Source organism: Arachis ipaensis, chromosome B8 (assembly GCF_059453495.1).
Source record: "Arachis ipaensis isolate K30076 ecotype BB chromosome B8, ASM5945349v1, whole genome shotgun sequence".
In the NCBI taxonomy this organism is placed as follows: Eukaryota; Viridiplantae; Streptophyta; class Magnoliopsida; order Fabales; family Fabaceae; genus Arachis; species Arachis ipaensis.
The window spans coordinates 86,901,495-86,926,672 of record NC_142443.1 but is presented as its reverse complement, the minus strand read 5'-3'; the positions used below and the strand labels follow the sequence as shown (position 1 = coordinate 86,926,672).

Below are 25,178 nucleotides of genomic sequence, written 5' to 3'. Positions count from 1 at the left end.
ATTGTATTTTTGATCCTGTGATTACGTTTTAGGGGCTGGCCATTCGGCCATGCCTAAACCTTTTACTTATGTATTTTCAAACAGTAGAGTTTCTACACTCCATAGATTAAGGTGTAGAGCTCTGCTGTTCCTCATGAATTAATGCAAAGTACTACTGTTTTTCTATTCAATTCAACTTATTCCGCTTCTAAGACATTCATTCGCACTTCAACATGAATGTGATGAATGTGACAATCATCATCATTCCCCCACGAACGCGTGCCTGACAACCACTTCCGTTCCACCTTAGATTGGATGATTATCTCTTGGATCTCTTAATCAGAATCTTCGTGGTATAAGCTAGATTGATGGCGGCATTCATGAGAATCTGGAAGGTCTAAACCTTGTCTGTGGTATTCCGAGTAGGATTCTGTGATTGAATGACTGTGACGAACTTCAAACTCGCGAGTGCTGGGCGTAGTGACAGACGCAAAAAGAGGGTGAATCCTATTCCAGTATGATCGAGAACCTCAGATGATTAGCCGTGCTGTGACAGAGCATTTGGACCATTTTCACAAGAGGATAGGATGCAGCCATTGACCACGGTGATGCCTCCAGATGATTAGCCATGCAGTGACAGCGCATCGGACCATTTTCACAGAGAGGATGAAAAGTAGCCATTGACAATGGTGATGTCCTTACATAAAGCCAGCCATGGAAAGGAGTAGGACTGATTGGATGAAGACAGCAGGAAAGCAGAAGTTCAGAGGGACGAAAGCATCTCTATACCTTTATCTGAAATTTTCACCAATGATATACATAAGTATTTCCATCTTTATTTTCTGTCTATTTATTATTTATTTTCAAAAACTCCAAAATCAATTATTATCCGCCTGACTGAGATTTACAAGATGACCATAGCTTGCTTTATACCAACAATCTCTGTGGGATCGACCCTTACTCACGTAAGGTTTTATTACTTGGACGACCTAGTGCACTTGCTGGTTAGTTGTATCGAAGTTGTGAATGAAAAACGATTTATTAAGACGTGCGTACAGAGTTTTTGGCGCCGTTGCCTGAGATCACAATTTCGTGCACCAAGTTTTTGGCGCCGTTGTCGGGGATTGTTCGAGTTTGGACAACTGACGGTTCATCGTGTTGCTCAGATTAGGTAATTTTCTTTTTGTTTTATTTTCAAAAAAAATTTTTCAAAAAAATCTTTCAAAAAAATTTTTTTTCCTTTTGTTTTCAAAAATTATTCTATGGCTTCAAAACTTTCAAGAATGAATTCTAGAGTTTCATGGTAACATGTTGAATCCTATCTGGCTGTAAAGCCATATCCAAACTGCTTTGGGATTGGTCTTCAACTAATCACTTCAATGCATGTAATAGCATACTAAAGCTTGGCTGGCTATTAAGCCATGCCTAACCCTCAGATTGGAGCTTTAGACTAAGAGTACAAGATTCCTAGAATTCATGTTAAAAATTTTGAAATCCTTATTTTCTTTTTCCTATATGTTTTTTCGAAAATAATATACAAAAATAAAAAAACAAATTAATAAAATTATAAAAATTAAAAAAAATATTTTGTGTTTCTTGTTTGAGTCTTGAGTCAATTTTTAAGTTTGGTGTCAATGGCATACTCATCTTGCATTTTTTCGAAAATTGCATTCATGCATTGCATTCATCATGATCTTCGAGTTGTTCTTGATAAAACCTTCTTGATTGATCTTCATATTATATTATTTTGTGTTGTATGATGTTTTTCATATGCATTCTTGAAATCTTAGTGTCTAAGCATTAAAGATTTCTAAGTTTGGTGTCTTGCATGTTTTCTTTGCATCAAAAATTTTTCAAAAATAAGCTCTTGGTGTTCATCTTGATCTTCAAAGTGTTCTTGGTGTTCATCTTGACATTCATAGTGTTCTTGCATTCATCACATGTTTTGATCTAAAATTTTCATGCATTGAGCATTTTCATTGTTTTTCTCTCACATCATTAAAAATTCAAAAAAAAAAATATCTTTCCCTTTTTCTCTCATAAATTTCGAAAATTTGGATTGACTTTTTCAAAACTTTTTAAAATTCAATTGTTTCTTATGAGTCAAATCAAATTTTCAATTTAAAAATCTTATCTTTTTTAAAATCTTTTTCAAAAATCAAATCTTTTTCATTTTTTTATTTATTTTCGAAAATTTTAAAAATATTTTTCAAAAATCTTTTTCTTAATTTTATATCATATTTTCGAAAATATCATCAACAATTAATGTTTTGATTCAAAAATTTCAAGTTTGTTACTTGCTTGCTAAGAAAGATTCAAACTTTAAGTACTAGAATCATATCTTGTGTTTTCTTGTGAATCAAGTCATTAATTGTGATTTTAAAAATCAAATCTTTTTCAAAACTAATTTCAATCATATCTTTTCAAAAATATCTTTTTATCTTATCTTTTTCAAAATCATATCTTTTTCAAAAATTTGATTTTAAAATATCTTTTCTAACTTCTTATCTTCTTATCTTTTCAAAATTGATTTTCAAATTTGTTTCAACTAACTAACTAACTTTTTGTTTGTTTCTTATCTTTTTCAAAACTACCTAACTAACTCTCTCTCTCTAATTTTCGAAAATATCTTCCCTCTTTTTCAAAAATTCTTTTTAATTAACTAATTGTTTCAAATTTTAATTTTAATTTTCGAAAATCACTAACCATTTTTCAAAAAATAATTTTCGAAATTCCTCTTTCTCTCTCATCTCCTTCTATTTATTTATTCATCTATTAACACTTCTCTCCCATCCAAAAATTCGAACACTACCTCCCTCTCTGTGTTCGAGTTTTTTTTTCTTCCCTTCTTTACATTACATTCTTTTCTTCTTCTACTCACACAGGGGAACCTCTATACCTGGGTAAAAAAAGGATCCCTATTATTATTATTATTATTATTTTGTTCCCTCTTTTTCATATGAGCAGGAGCAAGGACAAGAATATTCTTGTTGAAGCAGATCCAGAACTTGAAAGAACTCTGAAGAGAAAACTAAGAGAAACTAAATTACAACAATCCAGCAAGCACCTTTCAGAAATTTTCGAACAAGAAGAGGAGATGGCAGCCGAAAATAATAATAATGCAAGGAGGATGCTTCGTGACTTTACTGCACCTAATTCCAATTTACATGGAAGAAGCATCTCCATCCCTACCATTGGAGCAAACAACTTTGAGCTGAAACCTCAATTAGTTTCTCTGATGTAGCAGAACTGCAAGTTCCATGGACTTCCATCTGAAGATCCTTTTCGATTCTTAACTGAATTTTTGCAGATCTGTGATACTGTTAAGACTAATGGAGTAGATCCTGAAGTCTACAGGCTCATGCTTTTCCTTTTTGCTGTGAGAGACAGAGCTAGAATATGGTTGGATTCTCAACCTAAAGATAGCCTGAACTCTTGGGATAAGCTGGTCAAGGCTTTCTTAGCCAAGTTCTTTCCTCCTCAAAAGCTGAGTAAGCTTAGAGTGGATGTTCAAACCTTCAGATGGAAAGAAGGTGAATCCCTTTATGAAGCTTGGGAGAGATACAAGGAACTGACCAAAAAGTGTCCTTTTGACATGCTTTCAGAATGGACCATCTTGGATATATTCTATGATGGTCTGTCTGAATTAGCTAAGATGTCATTGGATACTTCTGTAGGTGGATCCATTCACCTAAAGAAAATGCCTGCAGAAGCTCAAGAACTCATTGACATGGTTGCTAATAACCAGTTCATGTACACTTCTGAGAGGAATTCTGTGAGTAATGGGACGTCTCAGAAGAAGGGAGTTCTTGAAATTGATACTCTGAATGCCATATTGGCTCAGAATAAAATATTGACTCAGCAAGTCAATATGATTTCTCAGAGTCTGAATGGAATGCAAGCTGCATCCAACAGTACTCAAGAGGCATCTTCTGAAGAAGAAGCTAATGATCCTGAGAACCTTGCAATAGTAGAGGTAAATTACATGGGTGAACCATATGGAAACACCTATAATCCCTCATAGAGAAATCACCCAAATCTCTCATGGAAGGATCATCAAAAGTCTCAACAAGGCTTTAATAATGGTGGAAGAAACAGGTTTAGCAATAACAAGCCTTTTCCATCATCCACTCAGCAACAGACAGAGAACTCTGAACAAAATACCTCTAATTTAGCAAACTTAGTCTCTGATCTATCCAAGGCCACTGTAAGTTTCATAAATAAAACAAGGTCCTCCATTAGAAATTTGGAGGCACAAGTGGGCCTGCTGAGTAAGAAGATCACTGAAACCCCTCCTAGTACTCTCCCAAGCCATACAGAAGAGAATCTAAAATGAGAGTGCAAGGCCATTGAATTAATTACCATGGCCGAACCTGTAAGGGAGGTTGAGGACGTGAATCCCAAGGAGGAAGACCTCCTGGGACGTCCAGTGATCAATAAGGAGTTTCCCTCTGAGGAACCAAAGGACTCTAAGGCTCATCTAGAGACCATAGAGATTCCATTGAACCTCCTTACGCCCTTCATGAGCTCTGATGAGTATTCTTCTTCTGAAAAGAATGAGGATGCTACTGAAGAGCAATTTACCAAGTTCCTTGGTGCAATCATGAAGCTGAATGCCAATTTATTTGGTAATGAGACTTGGGGAAATGAACCTCCCCTGTTCTCTAATGAACTAAATGCATTGGATCAACTGAGATTGCCTCAGAAGAAACAGGATCCTGGAAAGTTCCTAATACCTTGTACCATAGGCACCATGACCTTTGAGAAGGCTCTATATGACCTTGGGTCAGGAATAAACCTCATGCCACTCTCTGTAATGGAGAAGTTGGGAATCTTTGAGGTACAAGCTGCTAGAATCTCACTAGAGATGGTAGATAACTCAAGAAAAGAGGCTTATGGACAAGTAGAGGACATGTTAGTAAAGGTTGAAGGCCTTTACATCCCTGCTGATTTCATAATCCTAGATACTGGGAAGGATGAGGATGAATCCATCATCCTTGGAGGACCCTTCCTAGCCACAGCAAGAGCTGTGATTGATGTTGACAGAGGTGAACTAGTCCTTCAAGTGAATGAGGATTCCCTTGTGTTTCAAACTCAAGGTTTTCCTTCTGTGAACATGGAAAAGAGGCACAGTAAGCTTCTCTCAAAACAGAGTCAACCAGAGCCCCCACAGTCAAACTTTAAGTTTGGTGTTGGGAGGCCACAACCAAACTCTAAGTTTGGTGTTGACCTCCCATATCCAAACTCTAAGTTTGGTGTTGGGAAGTTTCAACAAAGCTCTGAACATCTGCGAGGCTCCATGAGAGCCCACTGTCAAGCTATTGACATTAAAGAAACGCTTGTTGGGAGGCAACCCAATTTTTACTTATCTAATTTATTTTCATTCTTGTTGTTCTTTCATGTTTTATTAGGTTCATGATCATGTGGAGTCACAAAATAAATAGAAAAATTGAAAACAGAATCAAAAATAGTAGAAGAAAAATCACACCCTGGAGGAGGATCTTACTGGCGTTTAAAAGCCAGTAAGGAGCATCTGTCTGGCGTTCAACTCCAGAAACAAGCAGCATCCTGGCGTTCAGACGCCAGAAATGCACAGTAAGGAAAGCTGGCGCTGAACGCCAGAAACAAGCATCTGGCTGGCGTTCAACGCCAGAAATATGCTGCATCTGGGCGCTGAACGCCCAGAACAAGTATCAATTCGGCGTTTAAACGCCAGAATTGTATGCAAGGGCGTTTTACATGCCTAATGGGTGCAGGGATGTAAATCCTTGACACCTCAGGATCTGTGGACACCACAGGATCATCTCAGGATCTGTGAATCTCACTGGATCCCAACCCACCTCACCCTCTCTCTCTCCATTCATGGTCATCCCTTCTGTTTTCCATTCACCACTCACATCCATACACACATCCCTCCATCTCCTCCATACCATCTTTTTCTTCTTTTCTTTCTCCTTTTGCTCGAGGGCGAGCAACATTCTAAGTTTGGTGTGGTAAAAGCATAAGCTTTTTTTTTCATTACCATTGATGGCACCTAAGACCGGAGAAACCTCTAGAAAAGGGGAAGGGAAGACAAAGGCTTCCACCTCTGAGCCATGGGAGATGGAAAGATTCATCTCACAAGCCCATCACTTAGAAAGGGATGGAGCAAACAAGAGAGCATATTCATGGGGCTCAAGAGACGCATGAAGCTCATCACCATGAGATCCCGGAGATGCCTCAATTGCATTTTCCTCCACAAAACTATTGGGAGCAAATCAACACCTCCCTAGGAGAATTAAGTTCCAACATGGGACAATTAAGGGTGGAACATCAAGAGCACCCCATCATCCTTCATGAAATTAGAGAAGATCAAAAAGCAATGAGGGAGGAGCAACAAAGACAAGGAAGAGACATAGAAGAGCTCAAGGACATCTTTGGTTCCTCAAGAAGGAAACACCACCATCACTAAGGTGGATTCATTCCTTGTTCTTAAATTCTCTGTTTTTCGTTTTCTTTATGTTAAGTGCTTATCCATGTTTGTGTCTTATTACATGATCATTAGTAATTAGTAACTATGTCTTAAAGTTATGAATGTCCTATGAATCCATCACCTCTCTTAAATGAAAAAGTGTTTTAATTCAAAAGAACAAGAAGTACATGAGTTTTGAATTTATCCTTGAACTTAGTTTAATTATATTGATGTGGTGACAATACTTTTTGTTTTCTGAATGAATGCTTGAACAGTGCATATGTCTTTTGAAGTTGTTGTTTAAGAATGTTAAATATGTTGGCTCTTGAAAGAATGATGACAAGGAGACATGTTATTTGATAATCTGAAAAATCATAAAAATGATTCTTGAAGCAAGAAAAAGCAGTGAATACAAAAGCTTGCAGAAAAAAATAGAAAAAAAAATAATAAATAGCGAAAAAAAAAGGAAGAAAAAGCAAGCAGAAAAAGCCAAAAGCTCTTAAAACCAAAAGGCAAGAGCAAAAAGCCAATAACCCTTAAAACCAAAAGGCAAGGGTAAGAAAAAGGATCCCAAGGCTTTGAGCATCAGTGGATAGGAGGGCCTAAAGGAATAAAATCCTGGCCTAAGCGGCTAAACCAAGCTGTCCCTAACCATGTGCTTGTGGCGTGAAGGTGTCAAGTGAAAACTTGAGACTGAGCGATTAAAGTCAAGGTCCAAAGAAAAAGAAGAGTGTGCTTAAGAACTCTGGACACCTCTAATTGGGGACTTTAGCAAAGCTGAGTCACAATCTGAAAAGGTTCACCCAGTTATGTGTCTGTGGCATTTATGTATCCGGTGGTAATACTGGAAAACAAAGTGCTTAGGGCCACGGCCAAGACTCATAAAGTAGCTGTGTTCAAGAATCAACATACTGAACTAGGAGAATCAATAACACTATCTGAACTCTGAGTTCCTATAGATGCCAATCATTCTGAACCTCAATGGATAAAGTGAGATGCCAAAACTATTCAAGAGGCAAAAAGCTACAAGTCCCGCTCATCTAATTGGAGCTATGTTTCATTGATAGTTTGGAATTTATAGTATATTCTCTTCTTTTTATCCTATTTGATTTTCAGTTGCTTGGGGACAAGCAACAATTTAAGTTTGATGTTGTGATGAGCGGATAATTTATACGCTTTTTGGCATTATTTTTAGTATGTTTTTAGTAGAATCTAGTTACTTTTAGGGATGTTTTTATTAGTTTTTATGTTAAATTCACATTTCTGGACTTTACTATGAGTTTTTATGTTTTTCTGTGATTTCAGGTATTTTTTGGCTGAAATTGAGGGACTTGAGCAAAAATCAGATTCAGAGGTAGAAGAAGGACTGCTGATGCTGTTGGATTCTGACCTCCCTGCACTCAAAGTGGATTTTCTGGAGCTACAGAACTCCAAATGGTGCGCTTCCAATTGCATTGGAAAGTAGACATTCAGGGATTTCCATCAATATATAATAGTTCATACTTTGGCCGAGTTTAGATGACGTAAAAGGGCGTTGAACGCCAGTTCTACGCTGCTGTCTGGAGTTAAACGCCAGAAACACGTCACAAACCAGAGTTGAACGCCAGAAACACGTTACAACCTGGCGTTCAACTCCAAAAGAAGCCTCTGCACGTGAAAAGCTAAAGCTCAGCCCAAGCACACACCAAGTGGGCCCCGGAAGTGGATTTATGCATCAATGACTTACTTCTGTAAACCCTAGTAGCTAGTTTATTATAAATAGAACTTTTTACTATTGTATTAGACATCCTGGATTGTATTTTTGATCCTGTGATCACGTTTTGGGGGCTAGCCATTCGGCCATGCCTGAACCTTCCACTTATGTATTTTCAAACGGTAGAGTTTCTACACTCCATAGATTAAGGTGTGGAGCTCTGCTGTTCCTCATGAATTAATGCAAAGTACTACTGTTTTTCTATTCAATTCAACTTATTCCGCTTCTAAGATATTCATTCGCACTTCAACATGAATGTGATGAACGTGACAATCATCATCATTCCCCCACGAACGCGTGCCTGACAACCACTTCCGTTCCACCTTAGATTGGATGATTATCTCTTGGATCTCTTAATCAGAATCTTCGTGGTATAAGCTAGATTGATGGCGGCATTCATGAGAATCCGGAAGGTCTAAACCTTGTCTGTGGTATTTCGAGTAGGATTCTGGGATTGAATGACTGTGACGAACTTCAAACTCGCGAGTGCTGGGCGTAGTGACAGACGCTAAAGGAGGGTGAATCCTATTCCAGTATGATCGAGAACCTCAGATGATTAGCCGTGCTGTGACAGAACATTTGGACCATTTTCACAAGAGGATAGGATGCAGCCATTGACCACAGTGATGCCTTCAGATGATTAGCCATGCAGTGACAGCGCATCGGACCATTTTCACAGAGAGGATGAAAAGTAGCCATTGACAATGGTGATGTACTTACATAAACCAGCCATGGAAAGGAGTAGGACTGATTGGATGAAGACAGCAGGAAAGCAGAAGTTCAGAGGGACGAAAGCATCTCTATACCTTTATCTAAAATTTTCACCAATGATATACATAAGTATTTCTATCTTTATTTTCTGTCTATTTATTATTTATTTTTGAAAACTCCATAATCAATTATTATCCGCCTTACTGAGATTTACAAGATGACCATAGCTTGCTTCATACCAACAATCTCCGTGGGATCGACTCTTACTCACGTAAGATTTTATTACTTGGACGACCCAGTGCACTTGCTGGTTAGTTGTATCGAAGTTATGAATGAAAAACGATTTATTAAGATGTGCGTACAGAGTTTTTGGCGCCGTTGCCTGAGATCACAATTTCGTGCACCAAGTTTTTGGCGCCGTTGCCGGGGATTGTTCGAGTTTGGACAACTGACGGTTCATCGTGTTACTCAGATTAGGTAATTTTCTTTTTGTTTTATTTTCAAAAAAAAACTTTTCAAAAAAATCTTTCAAAAAAAAATTTTTTCCTTTTGTTTTCATTAATTATTCTATGGCTTCAAAACTTTCAAGAATGAATTCTAGAGTTTCATGGTAACATGTTGAATCCCATCTGGCTGTAAAGCCATATCCAAACTGCTTTGGGATTGGTCTTCAACTAATCACTTCAATGCATGTAATAGCATACTAAAGCTTGGCTGGCTATTAAGCCATGCCTAACCCTCAAATTGGAGCTTTAGACTAAGAGTACAAGATTCCTGGAATTCATATTAAGAATTTTGAAATCCTTATTTTCTTTTTCCTATATGTTTTTTCGAAAATAATATACAAAAATAAAAAAAAATTAATAAAATCATAAAAATTAAACAAAAATATTTTGTGTTTCTTGTTTGAGTCTTGAGTCAATTTTTAAGTTTGGTGTCAATTGCATACTCATCTTGCATTTTTTCGAAAATTGCATTCATGCATTGCATTCATCATGATCTTCAAGTTGTTCTTGATAAAACCTTCTTGATTGATCTTCATATTATATTGTTTTGTGTTGTATGATATTTTTCATATGCATTCTTGAAATCTTAGTGTCTAAGCATTAAAGATTTCTAAGTTTGGTGTCTTGCATGTTTTCTTTGCATCAAAAATTTTTCAAAAATAAGCTCTTGGTGTTCATCTTGATCTTCAAAGTGTTCTTGGTGTTCATCTTGACATTCATAGTGTTCTTGCATTCATCACATGTTTTGATATAAAATTTCCATGCATTGAGCATTTTCATTGTTTTTCTCTCTCATCATTAAAAATTCAAAAAAAAATATCTTTCCCTTTTTCTCTCATAAATTTCGAAAATTTGGATTGACTTTTTCAAAAATTTTTAAAATTCAATTGTTTCTTATGAGTCAAATCAAATTTTCAATTTAAAAATCTTATCTTTTTCAAAAATCAAATATTTTTCATTTTTTTATTTATTTTCGAAAATTTTAAAAATATTTTTCAAAAATATTTTTCTTAATTTTATATCATATTTTCGAAAATATCATCAACAATTAATGTTTTAATTCAAAAATTTCAAGTTTGTTACTTGCTTGCTATGAAAGATTCAAACTTTAAGTTCTAGAATCATATCTTGTGATTTCTTGTGAATCAAATCTTTTTCAAAACTAATTTCAATAATATCTTTTCAAAAATATCTTTTTATCTTATCTTTTTCAAAATCATATCTTTTTCAAAAATTTGATTTTAAAATATCTTTTCTAACTTCTTATCTTCTTATCTTTTCAAAATTGATTTTCAAATTTGTTTCAACTAACTAACTAACTTTTTGTTTGTTTCTTATCTTTTTCAAAACTACCTAACAAACTCTCTCTCTCTAATTTTCAAAAATATCTTCCCTCTTTTTCAAAAATTCTTTTTAATTAACTAATTGTTTCAAATTTTAATTTTAATTTTCGAAAATCACTAACCATTTTTCAAAAAATAATTTTCGAAATTCCTCTTTCTCTCTCATCTCCTTCTATTTATTTATTCATCTACTAACACTTCTCTCCCATCCAAAAATTCGAACACTACCTCCCTCTCTGTGTTCAAGGTTTTTTTTTCTTCCCTTCTTTACATTACATTCTTTTCTTCTTCTACTCACACAGGGGAACCTTTATACCTGGGTAAAAAAAGGATCCTTATTATTATTATTGTTATTTTTGTTCCCTCTTTTTCATATGAGCAGGAGCAAGGACAAGAATATTCTTGTTGAAGCAGATCCAGAACCTAAAAGGACTCTGAAGAGAAAACTAAGAGAAGCTAAATTACAACAATCCGGCAAGCACCTTTCAGAAATTTTCGAACAAGAAGAGGAGATGGCAGCCGAAAATAATAATAATGCAAGAAGGATGCTTGGTGACTTTACTGCACCTGATTCCAATTTACATGGAAGAAGCATCTCCATCCCTACCATTGGAGCAAACAACTTTGAGCTGAAACCTCAATTAGTTTCTCTGATGCAGCAGAATTGCAAGTTCCATGGACTTCCATCTGAAGATCCTTTTCAGTTCTTAACTGAATTTTTGCAGATCTGTGATACTGTTAAGACTAATGGAGTAGATCCTAAAGTCTACAGGCTCAAGCTTTTCCCTTTTGCTGTGAGAGACAGAGCTAGAATATGGTTGAATTCTCAACCTAAAGATAGCCTGAACTCTTGGGATAAGCTGGTCAAGGCTTTCTTAGCCAAGTTCTTTCCTCCTCAAAAGCTGAGTAAGCCTAGAGTGGATGTTCAAACCTTCAGACAGAAAGAAGGTGAATCCCTCTATGAAGCTTGGGAGAGATACAAGGAACTGACCAAAAAGTGTCCTTCTGACATGCTTTCAGAATGGACCATCTTGGATATATTCTATGATGGTCTATCTGAATTAGCTAAGATGTCATTGGATACTTCTGCAGGTGGATCCATTCACCTAAAGAAAACGCCTGCAGAAGCTCAAGAACTCATTGACATGGTTGCTAATAACCAGTTCATGTACACTTCTGAGTGGAATCCTGTGAGTAATGGGACGCCTCAGAAGAAGGGAGTTCTTGAAATTGATACTCTGAATGCCATATTGGCTCAGAATAAAATATTGACTCATCAAGTGAATATGATTTCTCAGAGTCTGAATGGAATGCAAGCTGCATCCAACAGTACTCAAGAGGCATCTTCTGAAGAAGAAGGTTATGATCCTGAGAACCCTGTAATAGCAGAGGTAAATTACATGGGTGAACCATATGGAAACACCTATAATCCCTCATGGAGAAATCACCCAAATCTCTCATGGAAGGATCATCAAAAGCCTCAACAAGGCTTTAATAATGGTGGAAGAAAAAGGTTTAGCAATAACAAGCCTTTTCCATCATCCACTCAGCAACAGACAGAGAACTCTGAACAAAATACCTCTAATTTAGCAAACTTAGTCTCTGATCTATCCAAGGCCACTGTAAGTTTCATTAATGAAATAGGGTCCTCCATTAGAAATTTGGAGGCACAAGTGGGTCAGCTGAGTAAGAAGATCACTGAAACCCCTTCTAGTACTCTCCCAAGCAATACAGAAGAGAATCCAAAAGGAGAGTGCAAGGCCATTGAATTAATTACCATGGCCGAACCTGTAAGGGAGGTTGAGGACGTGAATCCCAAGGAGGAAGACCTCCTGGGACGTCCAGTGATCAATAAGGAGTTTCCCTCTGAGGAACCAAAGGACTTTGAGGCTCATCTAGAGACCATAGAGATTCCATTGAACCTCCTTACGCCCTTCATGAGCTCTGATGAGTATTCTTCTTCTGAAGAGAATGAGGATGCTACTAAAGAGCAAGTTGCCAAGTTCCTTGGTGCAATCGTGAAGCTGAATGCCAATTTATTTGGTAATGAGACTTGGGGAGATGAACCTCCCCTGTTCACCAACGAACTAAATGCATTGGATCAACTGAGATTGCCTCAGAAGAAACAGGATCCTGGAAAGTTCCTATTACCTTGTACCATAGGCACCATGACCTTTGAGAAGGCTCTATGTGAACTTGGGTCAGGAATAAACCTCATGCCACTCTCTGTAAAGGAGAAGCTGGGAATCTTTGAGGTACAAGCTGCTAGAATCTCACTAGAAATGGTAGATAACTCAAGAAAAGAGGCTTATGGACAAGTAGAGGACATGTTAGTAAAGGTTGAAGGCCTTTACATCCCTACTGATTTCATAATCCTAGATACTGGGAAGGATGAGGATGAATCCATCATCCTTGGAGGACCCTTCCTAGCCACAGCAAGAGCTGTGATTGATGTTGACAGAGGTGAACTAGTCCTTCAAGTGAATGAGGACTCTCTTGTGTTTCAAACTCAAGGTTATCCTTCTGTGAACATGGAAAAGAGGCACAGTAAGCTTCTCTCAAAACAGAGTCAACCAGAGCCCCCACAGTCAAACTTTAAGTTTGGTGTTGGGAGGCCACAACCAAACTCTAAGTTTGGTGTTGAACTCCCATATCCAAACTCTAAGTTTGGTGTTGGGAAGTCTCAACAAAGCTCTGAACATCTGTGAGGCTCCATGAGAGCCCACTGTCAAGCTATTGACATTAAAGAAGCGCTTGTTGGGAGGCAACCCAATTTTTACTTATCTAATTTATTTTCATTCTTGTTGTTCTTTCATGTTTTATTAGGTTCATGATCATGTGGAGTCACAAAATAAATAGAAAAATTGAAAACAGAATCAAAAACAGCAGAAGAAAAATCACACCCTGGAGGAGGATCTTACTGGCGTTTAAACGCCAGTAAGGAGCATCTGTCTGGCGTTCAACACCAGAACAGAGCATGTTTCTGGCGTTGAACGCCAGAAACAAGCAGCATCATGGCGTTCAGACGCCAGAAATACACAGTAAGGAAAGCTGGCACTGAACGCCAAAAATATGCTGCATCTGGGCGCTGAACGCCCAGAACAAGCATCAATTCGGCGTTTAAACGCCAGAATTGTATGCAAGGGCATTTTACATGCCTAATGGGTGCAGGGATGTAAATCCTTGACACCTCAAGATCTGTGAATCTCACAGGATCCCAACTGACGTCAGGTTTTCTACCAGTAAAGAAATTCATAGAAACGGTTGTGTTGTAGATATAGTCTCTAAACCGGAAAAAATCCCTTCGTACAAACGTGTTGGGTGTCAGAAGTAACAAACCCCTTTAAAAATTGTTAACCGAGTATTCGAACCTTGGGTGGTCTTCTCAAGGAACTGCGAGGAAGTATGTTCTTATTATTGGTTATAGGGGTTGTAATCGGGGTTTAGAAGGTGAGAAGCAAGCAATTTAAATGACGAGTGAATTAAATGGCAATTAAAGATAAATAATAACTGTAAAGCAACTTTTAGCAAGGTAGAGAAATTAGAGGTCCAACATAGTTATCTCTCTCAGCAATAATGAAAGTTGAATCTAAACTCCACTTGGTCAACCTTTACCAGAGCAAAGGAAAGTCAAGGGACTAATTAAGTTGACCTTTGAATCCTAATTATTTCCTAAGAGAAGGTTGGAATTATTTAAGTTCAGCTCAATTAGCAAGATAACGATTATCAATTATGTTGAGTTTAATAACTGTTGAGTTACTAAATTCTTAACTAGAACTAAAAGGAAAGAAAAAGTAAAATTGCTGGAATAATAATAAAAATATCCTTAGATGGAAAGCAATGATAACTTAAGTCAAAGAGAACAATCATGAACTGAAAATACCTCAAATATCATTAATTTAAATAACTGTCTGTAACACGGAAGAATTCTTAGATCAAATTATAATAATCAATTCAAATGTTGGAATAAATAAATAGAAGTAGAAACTAAAAGAACATTAAACCTGGATCCAGAGTTACTCTTAAAACAAGAAGAAATCCTAAATCCTAAAAGAGAGAGAGAAGATCTCCCTCTCAACTAAATCTAAATCATTGAAAGGTGAAAATATGCGAGCTCTCCTTTGAATGAAAGCATTCCCACACTTTATAACCTCTGGTCTATGCTGTCTGTACTTGGATCTGGGCCAAAAAGGGCTTCAGAATTCGCTGAGGGCGTATTCTGTAATTTCTGATGCGTGGCCTCTGTCACGCGTCCGCGTGGGTCACGCGGTCGCGTCATTTGGAGCTTTTCCTTTCCACACGGTCGCGTCAGTCATGCGACCGCGTCATGTGCGCTCTACTCAAGGCGCGCGGTCGCGTCAGTCATATGGCCGCGTCGCTGCTGATTCGTGCTTGGCACGTGATCGCGTCATCCATGCGATCGCGTGAACACCAGTTTCTTTAAAGCTCCGTTTTGCTTCCTCCTTCTATTCTAGCATGTTTCCTTTTTCATCCTTTAAGTCGTTCAGCCTTAGAAAATCTGAAACTACTCAACACACTAATCACGGCATCGAATGGAAATAAAGGTAATTAAAATAATTAATTTTTAAAGCTTAGGAAACATGTTTTTCATTATATGACATAATAAGGAAGGGAAAGTAAAACTATGCAATTAATGTGAATAAGTAGGTGAAGAGTTGAATAAATCACTCTAATTAAGCACAAAAGAACTCATGAAATATGGGTTTATCAACCTCCCCACACTTAAACACTAGCATGTCCTCATGCTAAATCCAAGGTAAATAATTAAGGTTAAATTGATGGAATGTTATGAAATGCAACCTATGCTAAATGCATCTACCTAATGAGTCATGCAATTCTAATTCATCCACTCATATATAAAGCTTACATGTAGCTAAGTTAATTCACATTCTCAAGGAGTTGTGTGTATATATATAGCCAACCCTTAAATAATAAAGTACTTTAGCAATTAAGATGGGAAAGAAAGCATTTGTACAAACTTGCAAAACAATTGGTAAATTTTAAGCACAGATATATGTTGATGAGTTATTGAACCCTCACTGGATTTTGTGTTTACTCTCTAGTCACTCAGTGTTTATTGGGTTTATTCACTCTATTTTTCTTTTTATTCTTAGTTTCTACAGCTTTGTTTCTCATCTAACCAATCAACAATTATAGAACATAGTCATACCAAAAAGTCATGAGGTCTTAATTAAGGTTGTAATGGGGCCAAGGTAAGGGTAAGGATTTATGTATAGGGTTAAGTGAGCTAATAAGTGAATCCTTAATTAGACTAAGATCTCACCTAACATACATATCTAGCAAAGTAAAATTTCTTTACCTAATTTCCCATAATTTCCCACTTATTGTTACATGCTCATGTTTTACTTTTTTATTTTTATTCCATGTGCATTGTTTTCATTGGGGAATTTTTTTTTTAATGCACATGATAATTGAATCATTTAGATTTTCTCATGAGCATGCTTCCCAAATTGTATTTTATTCCTTTTTACTTTTCTACCTTTTTGTTTCTATTACCCATGTTCCCAAAAGGCTTCCCACATTTTACTCTATTCATAATTTGTCTATCTTAAGCTAACCAAGGATTCACTTGGGATTTTATTTTGTTTTTCTGCTTAAGGCTAGTAATTTGGCTAAATAGAATAAAGGGGTTTTAAAAGGCTCAAGGGGGCTAACAAGGGTGATGTAAAAAGTAGGCTAATTTGGGGTAAGTGAGCTAAAATCAAATGATGGCCTCAATCATTCTCTTGGTATGTATCTTATTCTATATTCTATAATTGGACATATAAATTAAAGCAAAGTAAAGAACATCAGAATAAAAAGAAATGTGACACACAGAAATGAAATTATGGTTTGAATGCAACCATACAATTTAAGCTCAAGACTCACAGGCTGTGTGTTCTCTAACTCAAGCATCATATATCATTCATATTGTATGCAGGTTTAGTTAAAAATTCCCATTATTCTCTTGAAAAAAATTATTTAGGGTAGCTTTTAAAGTTTTAATGTTCCTCCTTGATGAAATGTTGTCAACTAACATGTAATGCTATATATACAAGGTGTGGGTTATTTTGATTCTGTTAAAGTTCCTAGTTTACTTCCTTTTTATATTTTTCTATTTAAACTATACTATCTTATGCTAAAAAGGGTAAACTATACTAATTAATCCACTAATAAATCAGAATTGCAAACTAAACTAAATAACTAAAATGAACTAAATAACTAAGATATGAACTAAAGATGCAAAATGCAGAAAATAGAGTAAAATACACAAGTAGCAATGTATAAATACTCCGAAAATAACAATAAAAGAAAAATACAGAAAAATGTCCAAAATAAAAGAAAAAGTATGTAGTGGTTCACCAAAATAAACGCCAGAGATGGCGACCTCCCCACACTTAAAAATGAAACATCGTCCTCGATGCTCAATCAAGCCTGGTGTGAAGGAGTGTCATCACTGGTAGGGATGGCAGCTGGGGTCTCTGTGGCGTTAGTGGGCTGGAGGTCTGGCTGCTGTGGAGGTGGGACGGACTGGAGCGGGATCTCCGGATCTGCAGCCTCTATCTGGGGCATAACCTCCTGATGCGGGGCATCCTGCTCTGTGGCTGCCTGCTGATGAGTCTCCGCCTGGGAATGAGGCTCCTCATCGTGCTCATCCTCCTCCTCGTGCTTATCCTCTGATGGCTCTGAAGGGGTGTCGGGCTCTGAGGGGATGTTGGCGCCCTGTCTGATCATTAGCTTCAGATGGGAATAGAGTCGCCTGCTGCGGCGCTCTAATCTCTCATACCGGCGCCTGTTACGGCGCTCCATCTGATCAAGCTGGCGGAATAGACGGTGCACGAGGTTATAGACTGGCTCAGAGGCGGGTGGAGGTGCAGTGGTGGCATCAGGGGCAGCTGGGGCAGCTGTGGATGAAGAGGGACCAGCAGACGGAGGGGCTGTCTCATCAGTAGCAGTGACAGGTGGTGGTCTATAGCCCAAAGCAAGGAAGTTCCTGCTATGCGGGATGATCTTCCTGTAGTCCGCTGTGGGTGGTCTCTCATCGGCATCCTCCCAAGGCACATTAGCCTGACGGCCTAGCCGTGTAACCAGGTAAGGAAAGGGGAGGGTGCCTCGGACGTGGGCCCTGGCCATATAATGCCGGATAAAACGAGACAGATAAATGTCCTTACCCTCCAGCACACACCAAAGGAGGGTGATCATGGTAGCCGGGATCTCCGTCTCGTGAGTACTCGGCATCACAAAGTTACTCAAGATCTGATGCCAAAGCCGAGCCTCATCGTTCAAGTACACTCTCTTGATCCCTCTAGGCATAGTGGTGTTCTGACCCATCTCCCAAGGAACAGCAGGGTCGAGAGCTATTCTTGCCTTCACCAGCTTCCCATTCAAACTGCATCTGGCCCATTGGTGCACGAAATTGTGATCTCTGGTAATGGCTCCAAAGGCTTGGTGCTCTAATCTCAATTCATAATTTGTCACAACTTCGATACAACTAACCAGCAAGTGCACTGGGTCGTCCAAGTAATAAACCTTACATGAGTAACGGTCGATCCCACGGAGATTGTTGGTATGAAGCAAGCTATGGTCACCTTGTAAATCTCAGTCAGGCGGATATAAAATAGTTATGGAGTTTTCGAATTTAATATAATAAAATAAGGATAGAAATACTTATGTAAATCATTGGTGAGAATTTCAGATAAGCGTATGGAGATGCATTCATTCCTCTGAACCTCTGCTTTCTTGCTGTCTTCATCCAATCCGTCTTACTCCTTTCTATGGCTGGCTTTATGTAAGGATGTCACCGGTGCCAATGGCTACTTTCAATCCTCTCGGGAAAATGGTCCAAATGCTCTGTCACAGCACGGCTAATCGTTTGGAGGCATCACCCTTGTCGTTGGTTGCATCCTATTCCTCTCTGTGAAAATGGTCCGATGCGCTGTCACTGCATGGCTAATCATCTTGGAGGTTCTCGATCATACTGGAATAGAATTTACTATCCTTTTGCGTCTGTCACTACGCCCAGCACTCGCGAGTTTGGAGTTCATCACAGTCATTCAATCCCAGAGTCCTACTCGGAATACCACGGATAAGGTTTAGACTTTCCGGACTCTCATGAATGCCGCCATTAATCTAGCTTATACCACGAAGATCCTGATTAAGAGATCTAAGAGATACTCATTCAATCTAATATAGAACGGAAGTGGTTGTCAGGCACATGTTCATAGGGAATGATGATGATTGTCACGTTCATCACATTCAGGTTGAAGTGCGAATGAATATCTTAGAAGCGGAATAAGTTGAATTGAATAGAAAACAGTAGTACTTTGCATTAATCTTTGAGGAAAAGCAGAGCTCCACACCTTAATCTATGGAGTGTAGAAACTCTACCGTTGAAAATACATAAGTGATAATGGAGTTCATTGGTCTCAGCCCCAGAGGGGAACCGGAGTAACCAAGACTACGAATACAATGATAAAAAGTTCTATTTATAATAAACTAGTCACTAGGGTTTACAGAAGTAAGTAATTGATGCATAAATCCACTTCCAGGGCCCACTTGGTGTGTGCTTGGGCTGAGCTTGAAGTCTACACGTGGAGAGGTCATTCTTGGAGTTGAACGCCAGCTTTTGTGCCATTTTGGGCGTTGAACTCCACTTTGCAACTTGTTTCTGGCGTTGGACGCCAGAATTGGGCAGAGAGCTGGCGTTGAACGCCAGTTTGTGTTATCTAAACTCGAGCAAAGTATGGACTATTATATATTTCTGGAAAGCCCTGGATGTCTACTTTCCAAAGCAATTGAAAGCGCGCCATTTGGAGTTTAGTAGCTCCAGAAAATCCCTTTTGAGTGCAGGGAGGTCAGAATCCAACAACATCAGCAGTCCTTCTTCAACCTCTGAATCTGATTTTTGCTCAAGTCCCTCAATTTCAGCCAGAAAATACCTGAAATCATAGAAAAACACACAAACTCATAGTAAAGTCCAGAAATGTGAATTTAACATAAAAACTAATGAAAACATCCCTAAAAGTAACTAGATCCTACTAAAAACAATGCCAAAAAGCGTATAAATTATCCGCTCATCACAATACCAAACTTAAATTGTTGCTTGTCCCCAAGCAACTAAAAATCAAATAGGATAAAAAGAAGAGAATATACTATAAATTCCAAACTATCAATGAAATATAGCTTTAATCAGATGAGCGGGACTTGTAGCTTTTTGCCTCTTGAATAGTTTTGGCATCTCACTTTATCCATTGAGGTTCAGAATGATTGGCATCTATAGGAACTCAGAGTTCAGATAGTGTTATTGATTCTCCTAGTTCAGTATGATGATTCTTGAACACAGCTTCTTTATGAGTCTTGGCCGTGGCCCTAAGCACTTTGTTTTCCAGTATTACCACCGGATACATAAATGCCACAGACACATAATTGGGTGAACCTTTTCAGATTGTGACTCAGCTTTGCTAAAGTCCCCAATTAGAGTTGTCCAGGGTTCTTAAGCACACTCTTTTTTTTGCTTTGGACCTTGACTTTAACCGCTCAGTCTCAAGTTTTCACTTGACACCTTCACGCCACAAGCACATGGTTAGGGACAGCTTGGTTTAGCCGCTTAGGCCAGGATTTTATTCCTTTAGGCCCTCCTATCCACTGATACTCAAAGCCTTGGGATCCATTTTATTTACCCTTGCCTTTTGGTTTTAAGGGTTATTGGCTTTTTGCTCTTGCCTCTTGGTTTTAAGATCTTTTGGCTTTTTCTGCTTGCTTTTTCTTTTTCTTTCTAATTTTTTTTTCGCCTATTTTTTTTTCTGCAAGCTTTGTTCTTTGCTGCTTTTTCTTGATTCAAGAATCATTTTTATGATTTTTCAGATTATCAAATAACATGTCTCCTTGTCATCATTCTTTCAAGAGCCAACATATTTAACATTCTTAAACAACAACTTCAAAAGACATATGCACTGTACAAGCATTCATTCAGAAAACAAGAAGCATTGTCACCACATCAATATAATTAAACTAAGTTCATGGATAAATTCGAAACTCATGTACTTCTTGTTCTTTTGAATTAAAACATTTTTCATTTAAGAGAGGTGATGGATTCATAGGACATTCATAACTTTAAGACATAGTTACTAACTACTAATGATCATGTAATGAAGACACAAACATGGATAAGCACTTAACATAGAAAACGAAAAACAGAGAAAGTAAGAACAAGGAATGAGTCCACCTTAGTGATGGGTGCGTTTCTTTCTTGAGGAACCAATGATGTCCTTGAGCTCTTCTATGTCTCTTCCTTGTCTTTGTTGCTACTCCCTCATTGCTTTTTGATCTTCTCTAATTTCATGAAGGATGATGGAGTGTTCTTGATTTTCCACCCTTAATTGTCCCATGTTGGAACTTAATTCTCCTAGGGAGGTGTTGATTTGCTCCCAAAAATTCTGTGGAGGCAAGTGCATCCCTTGATGTATCTCAGGGATTTCTTGATGATGAGCTTCTTCATGTGCCTGTTGGGATTCATGAATGTGCTCTCTTGTTTGCTCCATCCTTTTCTTAGTGATGGGCTTGTAAGATGAATCTTTCCATCTCCCATGGCTCAGAGGTGGAAGCATTTGTCTTCCCTTTCCTCTTTCTTGAGGTTTCTCTGGCCTTAGGTGCCATTAATGGTAATGGAAAAACAAAAAGCTTATGCTTTTACCACACCAAACTTAGAATATTGCTCGCCCTCGAGCAAGAGAAGAAAGAATAGATGAAGAAGAAGAAGATATGGAGGAGATAGAGGGATGTGTATATGGATGTGAGTGGTGAATGGAAAATAGAAGGGATGACCATGAATGGAGAGAGACAGGGTGAGGTGGGTGGGGATCCTGTGAGATTCACAGATTCTGAGATGATCCTATGGGGTCTACAGATCCTGAGATGATCCTGTGGGGTCCACAGATCCTGAGGTGTTCAAGGAATTACAACCTTGCACTAAATTAGGCATGTAAAATGCCCTTGCACACAACTCTGGGCGTTCAGCGCCAGGTTGGTGCCCATTTTGGGCGTTCAACGCCCATTTGTTGCCCATTTCTGGCGTTGAACGGCAGAACCATGCTTGTTCTGGGCGTTCAGCGCCAGCTCTTCTCCAGGGTGCGATTCTGGCGTTTAGCGCCCAGATGCTGCCCATTTTGGGCGTTCAGCGCCCAGATGCTGCCCATTTTGGGCGTTCAGCGCCAGAACCATGCTCTGTTCTGGCGTTGAATGCCAGACAGGTGCTTCCTCCAGGGTATGATTTTTCTTCCGCTATTTTTGATTCTGTTTCTAAATTTTTCGTTTATTTTGTGACTCCACATGATCATGAACCTAAGAAAACATGAAAAACAAAAATAAAATTAGATAAATAAACATTGGGTTGCCTCCCAACAAGCACTTCTTTAATGTCAATAGCTTGACAGTGGGCTCTCATGGAGCCTCACAGATGTGCAGAGCTTTGTTGAGACCTCCCAACACCAAACTTAGAGTTTGGATATGGGGGTTTGGTTGACTCTGCTTTGAGAGAAGCTTTTTCTGCTTCCTCTCCATGGATGCAGAGAGAGATCTTTGAGTTGTAAACACAAGGTTGTCCTTATTTAATTGAAGGATCAATTCTTCTCTGTCCACATCAATCACAGCTCTTGCTGTGGCTAGGAAAGGTCTTCCTAGGATGATGGATTCATCCTCTTCCTTTCCAGTATCCAGGACTATAAAATCAGCAGGGATGTAAAGGCCTTCAACCTTACTAACACGTCCTCTACTTGTCCATAAGCCTGTTTTCTTGAATTGTCTGCCATCTCTAATGAGATTTTAGCAGCTTGCACCCCATAGATTCCCAGTTTCTCTATTACAGAGAGGGGCATGAGGTTTATTCCTGAACCAAGGTCACACAGAGCCTTAAAGATCATGGTGCCTATGGTACAAGGTATTATGAACTTTCCTGGATCCTGTCTCTTCTGAGGCAATGTCAGTTGATCCAGATCACTTAGTTCATTGGTGAACAAGGGAGGTTCATCTTTCCAAGTTTCAATACCAAATAATTTGGCATTTAGCTTCATGATTGCACCAAGGAACTTGGCAGCTTGCTCTTCAGTAACATCCTCATTCTCTTCAGAAGAGGAATACTCATCAGAGCTCATAAATGGCATAAGGAGGTTCAATGGAATCTCTATGGTCTCTAGATGAGTCTCAGATTCCTTAGGTTCCTCAGAGGGAAGCTCCTTATTGATCACTGGATGTCCCAGGAGGTCTTCCTCCTTGGGATTCATGTCCTTCTCCTCTCTTGTGGGTTTGGCCATGGTAATTAATTCAACGGCCTTGCACTCTCCTTTTGGATTCTCTTCTGTATTGCTTGGGAGAGTACTAGGAGGGATTTCAGTGATCCTTTTACTCAGCTGGCCCACTTGTGCTTCCAAATTTCTAATGGAAGACCTTGTTTCATTCATGAAACTCACAGTGGCCTTAGATAGATCAGAGACTAAATTTGCTAAGCTAGATGGATTCTGCTAAGAATTCTCTGTCTGTTGCTGAGTGGATGATGGAAAAGGCTTGCTATTGCTAAACCTGTTTCTTCCACCATTATTAAAGCTTTGTTGAGGCTTTTGATCCTTCCATGAGAGATTTGGGTGATTTCTCCATGATGCATTGTAGGTGTTTCCATATGGTTCACCTATGTATTTTAACTCTGCTATTGCAGGGTTCTCAGGATCATAAGCTTCTTCCTCAGAAGATGCCTCTTGAGTACTGTTGGATGCAGCTTACATTCCATTCAGACTCTGAGAAATCATATTGACTTGCTGAGTCAATATTTTATTCTAAGCCAATATGTCATTCAGAGTATCAATTTCAAGAACTCCCTTCTTCATAGGCGTCCCATTACTCACAGGATTCCTCTCCGAAGTGTACATAAACTGGTTATTAGCAACCATGTCAATGAGTTCTTGAGCTTCTGCGGGCGTTTCCTTTAGGTGAATGGATCCACATGCAGAAGTATCCAATGACATCTTTGATAGCTCAAATAAACCATCATAGAATATATCCAGGATGGTCCATTCTGAAAGCATGTCAGAAGGACACTTTTTGGTCAGCTGCTTGTATCTTTCCCAAGCTTCATAGAGGGATTCACCTTCTTTCTGTCTGAAGGTTTGAACATCAGCTCTAAGCTTGCTCAGCTTTTGAGGAGGAAAAAACTTGGCTAAGAAAGCCGTGACCAGCTTATCCCAAGAGTTCAGGCTGTCTTTGGGTTGAGAGTCCAACCATATTCTAGCTCTGTCTCTTACAGCAAAAGGGAAAAGCATGAGCCTGTAGACTTCAGGATCTACTCCATTAGCCTTAACAGTATCACAGATCTGCAAGAATTCAGTTAAGAACTGAAAAGGATCTTCAAATGGAAGTCCATGAAACTTGCAGTTCTGTTGCATCAGAGAAACTAGCTGAGGTTTCAGCTCAAAATTGTTTGCTCCAATGGTAGGAATGGAGATGCTTCTTCCATGTAAATTAGAATTAGGTGCAGTAAAGTCACCAAGCATTCTCCTTGCATTATTGTTGTTGGGTTCGGCTGCCATCTCCTTTACTTGTTCGAAATTTTCAATAAGGTTGTCTCTGGATTGTTGTAATTTAACTTATCTTAGTTTTCTCTTCAGAGTCCTTTCAGGTTCTGGATCAGCTTCAACAAGAATGCCTTTTTCTTTGTCCCTGCTCATAAGAAAGAGAAGAGAACAAGAAAAGAAGAGGAATCCTCTATGTCACAGTAAAGAGGTTCCTTATTGTTAGTAGAAGAAGAAAAGGAATAGGGGTGAAGAAGAATGAAGAATCCAAACACAAAGGTAAGGATAGGAGCAGTGATTTGAGATGAGGAGATGTTAGTAGATGAATAAATAAATAGAATAAGATGAGAGAGGGAGAATTTCGAAAATAATTTTTGAAAAAGTGTTAGTGATTTTCGAAAATGGTTTTTGAAAAAAATTAGAAATTTTCGAAGATTAAAATCAAAAATTAAAATAATTAGTTAATTAAAAAGAAATTTTGAAAAAGAGGGGAGATATTTTCGAAAATTAGAGAGAGAGAGTTAGTTAGGTAGTTTTGAAAAAGATGAGAAACAAACAAAGAGTTAGTTAGTTAGTTGAAACAAATTTTGAAAAGATAGGAAGTTAGGAGGTTAGAAAAGATATTTTGAAATCAAATTTTTGAAAGAGATAAGATAAGAAGATATTTTTGAAAAGATATGATTGAAATTATTTTTTGAAAAAGATTTGATTTAAAATCACAATTAATGACTTGATTCACAAGAAATCACAAGATATGATTCTAGAACTTGAAATTTTTGAATCAAAATATTAATTGGTGATGTTATTTTCGAAAATTATGTGATAAAGATAAGAAAAAGATTTTTGAAAAATATTTTT

General features: G+C 38.1%; 3 non-coding genes across 3 annotated transcripts; 1 reads left to right on the top strand and 2 right to left on the bottom strand.

Annotated features, from left to right (window-relative positions):
* Nucleotides 1-3,472: 3,472 nt before the first annotated feature.
* Nucleotides 3,473-3,580, bottom strand: LOC148548714 (small nucleolar RNA R71). Its single transcript, XR_015897548.1, has one exon. It is a non-coding gene; the product is annotated as a small nucleolar RNA R71 (small nucleolar RNA).
* An 8,071-nt stretch (nt 3,581-11,651) lies between these two features.
* On the bottom strand, nt 11,652-11,759 carry LOC148548713 (small nucleolar RNA R71). Its single transcript, XR_015897055.1, has one exon. It is a non-coding gene; the product is annotated as a small nucleolar RNA R71 (small nucleolar RNA).
* A 12,072-nt stretch (nt 11,760-23,831) lies between these two features.
* LOC148548712 (small nucleolar RNA R71) lies at nt 23,832-23,939 on the top strand. The gene has a single exon (XR_015897730.1). It is a non-coding gene; the product is annotated as a small nucleolar RNA R71 (small nucleolar RNA).
* Nucleotides 23,940-25,178: the final 1,239 nt, after the last annotated feature.